The sequence below is a fragment of the Enhydra lutris genome, unplaced genomic scaffold (genome assembly GCF_002288905.1).
Source record: "Enhydra lutris kenyoni isolate GAN:26980312 unplaced genomic scaffold, ASM228890v2 scaffoldscaffold38, whole genome shotgun sequence".
Classification (NCBI taxonomy): domain Eukaryota; kingdom Metazoa; phylum Chordata; class Mammalia; order Carnivora; family Mustelidae; genus Enhydra; species Enhydra lutris.
The window spans coordinates 17080886-17093713 of record NW_019154122.1 but is presented as its reverse complement, the minus strand read 5'-3'; positions in this window follow the sequence as shown (position 1 = coordinate 17093713).

Genomic DNA, 12828 nt, shown 5'->3' with positions numbered 1-12828 from the left:
AGGAGAGGAAAAGGAGGTCAACCATTTGGATGTTTTGCTCCCACGTCATCAGGCCGTTGGGCGTACCTGGGCATTGGGGTGGAATAAACAGAACAACCAGAGAAACATCCAGATTGTTGGCTGGATTTTTCACGTGGGGCGTCTTTGTGACACATGGCTGGGAAACAGAGGGATCCATTTCCATTTTCCACATTCCTAGTGCGTCTGAATAACGCTTGAATTTGCCAGGTCTAGTTACATAAATTTAAAGACGAGCCCATCTCTCTCCTCCTCCTCCCCAGCTCACCCGTGGAACTGGACAGTCCACAGACCATGAACCCGAACCGCAGGACGAGAAATTAAATGCTGAAGGCCACAGAGGCCTATTTTCACAGGTTTTAAGTTAAATGTTGTAGAACTTTATTTTTCCCCCTTTCCTCATGTATAGTAAAGCTGGTTTTTATTTTGATTTTCCTAAATTATTTTCTGATACAATAAACTGTTAACTGTTTATTTATACTTTTACATGGAGCACTTGTTATTTTTCAACAGCAAAACGAAAGCCTCCCTGTTTGAGTGTTATACATATATCTATACCACAGCTGTCCTTATAAACGTATTTATATGCCACCTTCTTGAAAGTTAAACTATTGTAGTTTACTGTTGTGTTTTTCTTTAAATGCATACCATAATCATGTTAATAAACAGAAATGACATGATATATTTGAGTGGGGGTGGGGGGCTGGGTGTGATTTCCATACAGGTGAACTTTTATTCCAGATTTTTTTAAGTTGTTTCTGTATCTCAAAGCAATGTATTTGGAAAACATTGTACATGCAACACGTATATCAACTTTCCTGTGTATATTTAGTACTATGATGTTGCTATTAAAAAAAAAACATAATATGGAAAAAAAAATATGAGAAAAGAATTGCCATGAGTTGAGGCCATGACCTCAAAAAGGGCTTTTTAAAAAAAAAAATTATTTGTTCATTTATTTTTTGTTTTGTTTTTTTACCAATATTATCTGAGATCAACTCTAAGAACATGGGCATGCGTGTTTCTATGCCATCGTTTCACAGATTCTCCAATCTCCCTGGATCTGCATTATTTTCAAGACAAAACTTTCCTGCTTCAGCGAGTGAGAAAACATTTCCGGGTCTCCGTGTGGGTCCTGGGGTTGGGTATACCTGAGTCTGGACCAACAGAGACCACCCCCCAGGGCTGTGCTTGAGACCGCAAGCATCTGAAGAGCAGGGCTGGGCGTTCCCACTGGACTTCTATGAACATTCTGAGTCCAGCTCACATCTGCAGAGGAAACCACCTCCTGGGGAAAAGAGGGGCCCAAAGCTTATAATTGTGTGCCTGTGCCCAGGCAAGAAATTCCAAAGGCTTCCATTATTGGAAACAGGGGATGCATAGAATGCACAGAATTCACAGAGGGCGAAAGACAGGTTCAGATGAGACCATGTATATGTGAGTAAGGGTCCCGCAGCCAGAGCAGCAGTCCTTAACCACAGGCAGTGGGGCCCCAGGGACACTCCTAGACCAGCCAACACTGAGGCTTCGTCTAAGAAAGCAAGAACAGAAATAGCCTCTTTTCCCTGAAGCCATGCTTCTCAGCCCCGGTGCATCCGCATCTGCTAAGCACCTGTCCGTATGTCTGATGTATTTTCACATATTTGGAATTATTTGAACATACCACCAAAGTCACACGCATCATCGATTGTCCCATTTAATGGGTGGGACAGACCAAGACACCATGAGGGCATGTAGCTTGTGAACCGCCTGTAGCCCAGGATGCCTGGGGCCATGCTGGACCCAGGATCTCACCCAGGCCACCCGCATTCAGCCACGACTACACCCACCCCACCCAGCCTCAGAGAAACGTGTTTAAGGCACAATGAACGTGCTGCTAAATTTTCTGGTTCTCTTCACTGGGTGACACCATGGCCAAGGCCAAGGCCCGACCCAGAAAGACAAGAAGGTTGAAACTGGAAGTCAGTCCTAGGGATCAGTCCACACAAAAGAGCTGGCGTGCACATCAGGAGCCCCGCCAAAGGTCTGCGGAGTGGAGAAAGAAGGCCTCAGCCATATTCTCTTAGAAGGAAAACATTTAAAGACGCAGATAGGGCAAAAATGAAAGCATTCCTTACAACTGGGACTGAGCATTCTTTCCCCCTAATTAGCTCAGGAAAGCAGGTGGCACTCTGTCTCCTGGCCTCATCCCATAACCCCTGCAGAATCGATAGACAATTTACGTGTTGCCTTCACCAGCACATAGTACCCGTGGTGACACACAAGCTTCCTTTCCGTCTTAGCTTGGAGTGGTGCCTTTGTCTTAGACCCTGGGAGCTTCCATTTGCTTCTGAGCCTGTGAGCTGGCAGATGGCTGAAGTAACCACGGGCTCCCCAGGGAAAACCTCTCCTGAATCAGAGAGGGGCTTAATGCCCTGAGACACATTGAAGAATGGGATACATAACTGTCTTTAACAAGCAGAAAAAACAATACCACTTTGGTCATTTAATTGATTTAAACAAATCAACAGCCTGGATACCATTAAAATAAACTCAGTTTGCTCACCAGTGAGAGGGGGAAATTGGGATTCTAGTATCCATTTCCCAGTGCCTAGAGCTCTTGCTTTTGAACTGAAGCCAAGAAAATTAATGTGGGGACTCAAAATGGCTGAATGAACATACAAATGAATTGTATGTTTCTAAACATACAAACTCAGTAGAAGCCTCTTGGTGCTGGACAATGGCTGGGGAGGGTTCCCTCCAGGCTCAGGGAAGATGGGCTGAGCATCCCAAGGATGTGATGAGCTACACAGGATCTAGTTAACAAGTGTCCCCACCAACTCTGAACCAAGAAGGCAGGAACATTGGTTTGAGGGGAGCTGGGGATCCCCATGTCACTTCCCTCAAAAGAAAACCAATTCAGGAGTCTAACAATCGAAGGTACGTGTTGGGTCCGCTACAAAAGCAGACAGAGGAATGACCCAGGCTGAGAAAGACTGCGTGCTGCTAGATCCCACAGCCTACAGGGGCTCTCTAGTTCATGCATTAGCTTCAGAAGCAAGAGCATGGGGTCTAAAAAAGCGTGGTAGGCTCCTTTAGGACAGTGTTCTCATTCAGGGTGGACTTTGTTCCCCCCACAGCACCCTAGGAAACATCTGGCACTGGTTGTCACTGCAGCTGGGGAGGGGTGAGCTGGCATCTGGCATGTAGAGCCCAAGGATGCTGCTACACCTCCACATTGCACAGGACAGTCCTCCTGCCCCCAGCAAAGAATGATCTGGCCCCAAATGGGAATGGTGCCCATACTGAGAAACCTTGTTTAGGGGAATTATAGTTTGCCTTCTTGCTGCAGAGGGTAATTTCAGATAGACTGGATGCTGGCCATTCAGGACATCTGATCTACCGCGGTTGGCTCCCGGACTGGTCCACACTGAATCTCCCCTAAAACAGTCACTTGGTCAGGAGGCAGTTGAGGTACCCCCAGAAGGGAAGCACAGGCTCCCTTTCCCTTGTTTTTGTTTTTGTTTTGTTTTGTTTTTTGTTGTTGTTGTTTGGTTTGGTTTTGGGTTTTCGTTTTGACCCTGGACTATTGATTCGCTGCTGTGGCTGCTGGAACAAAGTGCCATACACTGGGTGTCCTAGAAGAACAGGACACTGTAGTCTCACAGTTCTGGGTGCAGACGTCCAGAAGCAAGGGAGGAGAAAGACTGTTCCCTCAGAAGGATCTGGGAAAACATCTGACCCGGGTCGCTCTCCTGGCTTCTGGTCTTTCCTTGGCTCATGGCAGCAGAACTCCAATCTTCCTGTGGCATTCTTCCTGCGTGTGCATGTGTGTGCGCCTATGTCTGTGTCCAAATTTCCTCTTTTCATTAAGACACCAGTCATTTTGGTTTAGGGCCCCACCCCACTCCAATATGAACTCATATTAACTTGCTATAGCTACAGTACCCCTATTTCCAAATAAGGTCTAATTGTGATCTACTTGAGGCCAGGACTTGAGCATGTGAATTTGATGGAGACATAATTTAGCTCAGAGCACTGGGGAGTCAGAGGGAGATGCCACCATTAATCTGAAATCTGTGCTCCCTTTCCTTGTTCTGTATCTGCCCTAAGAAAGAGTAGGGGGGCTGGCTGGTGAGTCCAGAAGGAGGTTCAAGCTCCTTCCTCTCCCCCTGTGAGGCTAGGGGCTGGTCCAAGGGAAGACTGGAGCAGTGGTGGCCCCGCCTTTTTGTTCTGTGACAGCTGGTTTTCTAGTTGGGGGCCCAGCTGGGCTTCAGAAGGAGACATGGTTTCCTTTTTAAAGTAACTGTCCCCAGAATAGTGTTTTTGCTTTTGTTTCAGGTTGCCAGACAAAGGTGAAGCAGCTGCCATGGTTATATGCGGTCATAAAACTTAGAAAAAGGGCGACTCTGAATCCATCACCTTGCATAGGGAGCAGCTGCCAATGAGGAGATGTCCCTGGTTCCTCCCTGTGTCTGCGTCTGTGGTTCCTTATTTCTTTTCTCTTCATCCCCAACGTTCTGAGCTCCCTTTCTGCTCCCATGCGCTCCATCCTGCAGCACCGCAGCACACCCCATTAGGATCTGCTGCCCCGATCAGAAGGAGGCAAACATTTTTGTCAACTTTGCCTGTGATCCAGTGCTCTTCCCCACATGTTCACCTTCGGCAAGAGAGTCTGGGTAGGGGAAGGACCCTCTCCTCCCCATTCTGTCCAGACCCTGTGCTTTGTGCTACCTCTTCTCCACGTCTCTCTGTGCTTCCTAACTTTCGGGCTTTGAATGTGGCAGAAATGATGTAGTCAAATCTCTGGCCTTTTAAGCTGCAGGGTTCCAGGCTTGCAGGGTTTGGGGAGTGAGGTTGGAGATGCCAGAGCCAGAGGCAGGGGTGAGATGGTGCGGAGGAAACTATGTCCTAGCTGTCGCACAGAGTGGGTCTCTAAGAGCTGCTCTGGTTCTTGCCTGTCTGCCCCATCACCCATCCAGGAGGCCCCTGGAGCTCTCCTTGGTGCTGGAGATGCTAGGGTCAGTTCACTTGTTCTCTTGGGTTTGACAAGGCATCTTGACAAGGGCTAGCTGTGTAGACATCTGCTGATTGCTGTCCAGAGGACCAACCAGAGTGTGGTCACTGAGAACTCTTCCATACAAATAAGAGCTTTTGAAAAACTACAAGATAATGGGTTTTTGATAATGACACTGAATAAGCTGTGTACATGACTAGATCTTCCTATGAACGCAAACCACCTCTAACTCATCTCATTAATACCACCAGGCTTGGAGGGCTTGTCATCACCAAAAGCAGCTGAGTCAGGAGGGTACCCAAGCATTCTGAGAATGCTTCATCCCTGTCTTATGGAAGTCTTTGTTCTGTGTTGAGGTGGTTCAGTCTGTGACCTGAGGTATCGTGTGTCCTTCCCAGTCAGCAAGGGGCCCCCATTACATGTACTATATCGCTTTGGGTCATGGAGAAAAAAAATAATGAAGTGCTATTATGAGCTAAGCTTTATTCTTCCCATGAGAGAAGAAATCAGACCACAATTGCCCCCCCCAAGAATGAGTTAGACACCTGATTCCCTAAACCAGACCCCCGCCAAGCTCCCAGACCAGGCACTATGCATGAGTAATGGCTGGGGTGTGAGTGTCCCTCAGCCCAGGTCCTTATATATGATAACATTATGCAGAAAAGTAATGAGAACCGCTGAAAGGGGCTGCTCACTTTGGGATTGAATTACCGCTTAAATCAAACTGACAGTGGGCAGGGGGCTTGTGGAATGAAATTAAGGAGGAGGTTGTATTTCAGTTGGGAAGCCCTGGATGTTTTCCAGGAGACTGGGGCTCCTCTCAATGAAAAACAGGTCTGAGCTCCCTTTCCATTCTTGGTGATTTATCTGAGCCGGAGAGGCTTGTCTGAATGGCTCCAAATGCTATTTTCAAAGAGCAAATGGACATCTCATTCTGGAACCAATGACACAGGAAACAGACTTGGAAGGATGTGGCACTGGGGGAGAGCATGGGGAGCAGTGGGGAGTTCTGCATCTTCCAAGGAAGCCCCAGCACAAGTCGATCTGGAGGGGCATGTAGAGGGGAGCTCCACGGTCATGGTGGATGGGAAGTATGACACCAGGGCTTTTCCTTGGGATGACAACAGGCATAGACTTGTCTCCTGTGATTTGGGGAGAGAGGTGGTTCAGATGGCCAGGAGCCAAGGGGAAAGGGTAAACCAGCCAGGGGAACATGAGAGAGACACGCCAAGTCAGACCCAACCTTTCCCAGTTGGGTTCCACTGGCCCCCAGACCACCTCCATGTTGGACACATCTTCTCTTCCAGCCTGTAGTCCAGCCTTCCAGTCCAACCCGGTAGTAGATAATTCAATTACAAATCAGAATTGTCTACTTGTTCTTCTGAAAAGGGCATCAAAGTCGATGTGTCAGTCTTGCTGATGAAGGACTCTTTGGCAATCAAGCCTCTGCCAACCCCGCAAGGGTGTAGCTCCCAAAGTGAGCAGCATCTTGCAATGGTCAGCATTCACCTTTTGTGTTCTGTTATCAGATAGAAGCAAGAAGGCACATGTATCCCAGTGGGGGAATGTGTTGGGAGCAAGGAGGGAAAGGAGGAACTGCTTTGAGGCCAGAGGGCCTGTAGCCCTCCAAAGAGACCTGAATTTCCTCCTACTCCTTCATGGTGCCACCACAAGAGGGACAGAGACTTCCCTAACCACAGATTCAGCACCAAGCATACCACAACAACTAGCATTCCTCTATTTACCCCTCACAACCACCCTAGGAAGGAGGCATCAGTGCCATCCCAGTCTTACAGATGAGGGAACTGAGATAGTGAGGTGAGTAACTTGTCCACGATCATGCATGCTGACCTGGTCCTACTCTAGCACCTATCTACTTACCATTCTGCTAAGCCACTTGCCAAGGAGGCCACTCCAGAATGTCACTTGTTGATCCCACGAAGTCCTCTGGAGGAGAGGTCTTCAACCAACATTCCTGGAGGACTTGTAGGTTTTGGGAAGAAGACTCACTGACAGATGCTGAAGGGAAACTGAGTCAGATGGAATCAAAATGTGAAGTCCAAGACAGTATGTGCTTCACACACGTGAAATTTACAGATGAGTGGTGCTGGGAGACCCGAGGGTCCAACAGGAGTGAGGATGCCACACTCCAACTGTTTGCTTCTCTAGGTCATCTGACCGAGGTTTGCTAGTAGAACACAGGAGCTAACACCCTATGGGAGAAGGAAGGAAAGAAGGGTCTGGAGGGTAAGTTCTTCTCCTTTCTTCCTGGAGAAGCCCTAGCTGATGAAGCAACCTCACTGTGTGTTTTGGGGAAGCTGTGGCCAGCATGGTGTGACCAGCATGGTAACTCACCACCATCTTGCATTCATTTCCCTCCCACATCCCCTCCCTTCCCTCACCTGAACTGTCGCACTTCTAGAATCCACCCCCTCCAATAAGGCATCAGCACAGAAGTCCCCCTCAGGCTGTTTTCTAGGGAATCCAAATGAAGATAAAACTAAGTCTTGGAGGGAAAGTATGGCTCCCATATGTAGAGGGTGAGGGGGAAGACTTCCTAGCGTGGTGGCAACATGAGGCAACCTGAAGGAGGCACTTCTGCTGCAGAGGTTTGTCCAGGGTATGATTTCAGTGAGGTTATGCAGATAGGTCCGGGCCTTGAAGGATGGATGCAGACATTCACACTTCATTCTGTAGAACCAGGGGGACACATTTCAATTGTCACACACTGGATCACCTGCACACGAAGTTCACATTCAGACTAGACAGCTTTGCTTTGGGAAGGTGTCCCAGGTGAGCCATAGGTACCCTACTGGGGCAGCATCATTTCTTCACGTGATGAGGAGCCACTGGGGCTTTGAGCAAAGGGCTCACAAGGACAGAGCAGAGTTTGGGGAACAGGATGCAGTGGGTTGGAGAGAAATGAGACCCAAGAAAGCAGTCAGCCAAGGGAAAGGGCCACCCAAGGCAAAGCCATGGCCCAGGGGGAGTGTCCAGGGGAGGAAGAGAACATGGAGCTGTCTCCACAGCCATCTGAGGTACTTACCAGGAAGCTAGCTGTCTGTGCAGGAAATGTCCACACACAAGGCTGCGTCAGGTACAAATCCCAAAGGTGGTGGGGCTGGGTGGGGGTGGAAGGTTTTTTGGCATGATCTTGGAGTAAACAGACACCAGGGATCCAGGCAGACCCAGAAAGCCCCATTGTCCCAGACTGCCTACCTCTCACCCACCACCTACTGGGACTCCTATCTCTGCCTGGCAGGGGTTGGCCACAGAAAAGGAAGGAACATGCACTAGTGAGTAAAGAGTTTTGGGGTATGTTTGGGTGAGCAGAGGTGAGGGGGCTGGAGCAGACTGTGGGGCTGCCCAGTGCTGAGGAAGGCAAGGGGATCACCAAGCCCCATCACTGGGGAGACCCGTTCTCTCCACAGGCTATCTGTCTTCCTCAGAAATGACTCTGCAACCACCTCTCTCTATCACTCCTGCATCATTCTGATCAAGCTGTACCGCCCTTCACCCATCCATCACTGGCCTGCCCATTCTCTCTCCTCTTCTGCCCATCACGAAGCTGGCTTTAAATATTTCCTGACAAAAATCTCCAGTGGCTCCAAATACCTTTACAGAGCCTCCAAACCCATTCATTTCCTGTCTTTGTGTTAGTCTTGGGAAACAGCTGGGGTTTTGTTTCATCTACTCACCCAGGGAATGAACACCCTTGAATTCACTCTTTGCCTAGAAAAGAACAGTCCTTTGGAAATTGACAACCAGGAGAAGTTATATTTTATTCAGTAAAAAATAAAGTCTAATTATTTTAGGGGTATTTCCTACCTTCCCCTAGATGGTGGCTTCTTACTCCTCAGGTGCAACCAGATTCTCTGGATCCACTTCATTTGTGGTGAGACCTGTGGTTTTCTCTCAAAGCCATTCTTCTGTCATCTGTGCCAGTCTGAGAGCTGACTGGGGGAACTCATCACCAAAAAAGGATTTCTTCTTTCCCCCTTTATTAAGGTTTGGGCTTCGTCTGGTGGTGGGTGTAAGAATGTCAAATGTCACCAAAAACATACACATTGAACTGCCAGGCATTGGGAGGCCTGGTGCTGGGTGCCTGGGAGAGAGAGCCTCCCTCTGCACTCTTTCCTGGCTGTGTTCCAGAAACACAGTCATGCTCCCTGCCTGCAGCTGGGGATTCTGGGCTGAACACAGCAGGAGCCAGAAGGAGAATCTGCCCAAGCAAGACCTTACAACATCAACTTCTGAAAATATGGTGGGACAATGGCCAAATCAGTGTCCTATCTCTTACTGCTATAGCCCTTCTGTTGGCATCTCATCAATCCCATTTACTCTTCAGATAAGATGGGGCTTTTTCTCTTGTTTCTGACACTGGGGTAAGATAACACCATGCAGGAGAATCAGGTGAAGGGGTCCCCAAAGCCTGGATGCTTCCTGCCAGTGGGAAGCTGCCCTGACCCTCAAAAGGCACCAGATTGGACAGGCTCCTTTCTACTATCCTAGTCTTTTCATCCCCCTTCCCTACCCACCATATGAGCAGGGAATAGTGTCTATCACAGACACGGTAGTACTCAAGGACGGTAGCGGCAGCAGGTGGCACATGCTGCGCCTGTACCTCATGCACACCAACTCTGAGCCGAAGGAGAAGTGCATGATGAGGTCATGGTGTGGTTGCCTATTGCTCTATAACAAGCCACCCCAAACCTAGTGACTTACGACAAAAAGGCTCCTTTTATTTTTATCTCTAACTCATTTTGGTTAGCAGGATGGTCGTCCCTCAAGGCATCATACCTGGCTGTAGTCAAATGGTGGCTGGACCCGGAAGCCTCTGAGATCCTCATTCATGTGTCTGGAGCTGAGCTGGGGAGCCAGAATAGCTGGGGTTCCTCAGGCATCCATCTCTCTTTATCTCTATGTGGTCCCTCCGTGATCATTAGTTTCCTCATCTCTAAAATGGTACCGATAATATGGACCATCTTATGGGATTGTTGTGAAGTTCAAACAACCAGGTAAACACATGAGAAATATCAGCTGATAGAGTGATTATCATTGTCATTAGTAGGAAGATTTGGGGGCTACAGGAAGTCTTCAGATGCTTGATAACTATTATTAGAATATAAGATAACCCTTGCCCACAGATTCAGAGAAAAAACTGAGACCAATGGGTACAAGCTGTGTAGAAGAAAATTCTGGTGCAGTTTGACACAATAAAATCGTCTGGAAATGGAACAGGCTGCTATGACAAAGATTAAATTCCCAATCACAAGTGCATTCAACATAGCCTATCTGGTTATTTACTAGGAAGTGGCAAAGGGACACATGTACTGAATGGAAGATTAACTAATTTATTTCCAGGTCTTTTATAGCTCTGACTTTCTATGGGTTTCTAAGTCTCTTTTGGATCCATTGATAGGATCAAGAACCTACAATGTAAACATCACTCTTGTTTAATTATCTGGCCATTTGTTTATTCACCAAATATGTACTGAGCACCCTGCCAGTACCAGATCCCGTGCCAAGCACTGATGAAAGGATGGTGATTGTAGCCATACCAGGAATACATGGGGCACATGAGTGTCATCCTAGGATCCAATGGAGGATGTAGACTATTACAAAACTGAGAAATAGGATGAACGCTCCACAGGGAAAGAAACCCAGGGAGAGGACATCCAACATCATCTGTGGAAGAGGAGAGAAGGGAAGTCTTTCTGAAAGGAGTATCTGATTTGAGAACTGAAGGATGAGTAGAAGTTTAGAAGCAAAGTACAGTTGGTGGGGGGTGAAGAAGAGTGGTCCAAGAAGAGGGAACGGTAAGAGGGAAGATGAGAGAACATTGTGGAAGGGATTAATATGGCCCTGCAAGTACCCAAGACACAGGATATGGAGGGGACTGGAGATGTTTGAAGAGCCTTGTTGACCACTGTGGGGTTCTCTTTGCCTCTGACATACATGATATCACCTAGCCTTCTCACACAGTTGCATTTAGAAACCTGTTATTGGGAAGATGAGGGTCTTTCCCAGTAAGGATGAAGTAGAAACAGAGAGAAAAGAGTGGATTTAAAAGATCTTTTGAGAAGAATTGGCGTGGCTTGAAACTGGAATTGATTTTAAAGAGATGGACAATTAAGTTAATGTTTAAAGATGACCAAGATTTTGAGCTTAGCAGACAAAAGGAAACTAGAAGGAAAAGCAGATGGGCAGGGAAAGATAAGGAACACGTGACTCAGAGATAATGGCAGGGCAGGAGATGTCTTCTAGGTAATTAGAGATGAGAAGCCAGACATTTAGTAAAAGGCTGGGCTGGATTTACTGACTCAAGAGTGAGCAGGAAGATATATCTCTGCTTTCACCAATCTAGAGTAAATGGTATCAGACTCACAGTCCTATAAGGAGAAACTAGAAAACTGGATGAAATGTATGAAACATTGGAGAACTGGCAGTATGGGACCATAATCTGTAAAAAAAAAAAGCTATAAGTGAGGGGACTGTTATCTCCCCAGAGCTATTTCCCATACTGTGGTATAGGGAAGGGAGCCAAGCAGACAGCAGGCTCACTGAGGTGAGGACAGAGAATCTGGAATTGGTAGGAGCTCAGACTTGGAAAGAAGAGAGTCGTGTTGAATCAAAAAGCTCAAGAAATCTGCCTAGAGGTTCTCGGGAGTGTACTGCTAAATACTAAGCAGCATAGGGTGGCATTCTGTAAGATTTCTAAGAACTACCAAGACCCTGCAAAGCAAGTATTTTCTGAAACCCACATAGGAGTCCTGGAATCCTGAACTCTGATCCGCCAGAGTGGAGTGGCTTACCATCTGCGACACTGCAGAGACACGCCAGAGTTAGGTCTCATTAGTAAGGCTGAACTGCCATAGATTGAAGGCTACTCCAGACTTGTCCTGTAAGACGTTAAAGACAAGTCCCAAAAGGATCACATTTATCCACAAGTGACGTAAGTGCACCCAGAACTAAACTCAGTGTTTTCTCAACAGTAACAAAATGCAGACGTTCAACCGTGTGATAGTCAAGATGTCAAGCATCCAGTAAAAAATCACTATGTATGTGCAAAAGCAAGGTAATGTAACCAATTACATGATGAAACATATAATAGAAACAGATCCAGAAGTCGGAGATGATGGCGTGATCAACCCGTGTTTCAAACAGTCATTGTAAATATGTTCAAGGGCACGACAAGGAAATATGAAAATAATGAGACAGAAGAAGATATAAAAAGGTAGCAAATGGAGCTTTTAGAAGCTGAAAAAAAATCTGACATAAAATAAGTCTCTGGATCAGCTTAGCAGCAGATTAAATGCTTAAGAAGAAAGAATCAGTTAATTTGAAGACACAGAAGTAGAAATTACCGAATTAAAACCCAGAAAAAAAAAAGGCCGGAAAGAACGGTAAAAGCGGCAGCAACCAGGAGGGCAAACATCCAAGATGTGCAACGTATGTATGATTGGGGTCCTGGAAGGGGGCGAAAAAGGGCCAGGAAAAATCTAAAGCAGTAAAGGCTGGAAAATGTGCTAATGGGATAAAACCATGCCCATGGGTCTAAGCAGCCTCACAGATCCTGACAGAATAAACATAAAGAAAACCACACGAAGGCACATTGTCACCCAGTTCCTGAAAACCGTGGCAGAGAAAATCTCAAAAACATTCAGAGTAAGGGAAGATACACCCCATACCGGGGAACAAAGTGAAAACCCACCAGAGATGTCTCGTCAAAAACAATGCAAGACAGAAGACACTGGGATGACACACTTAAAAAGGGAAATAATCTCTTTTAGAGATGGCCAAGCTGAGAGTGC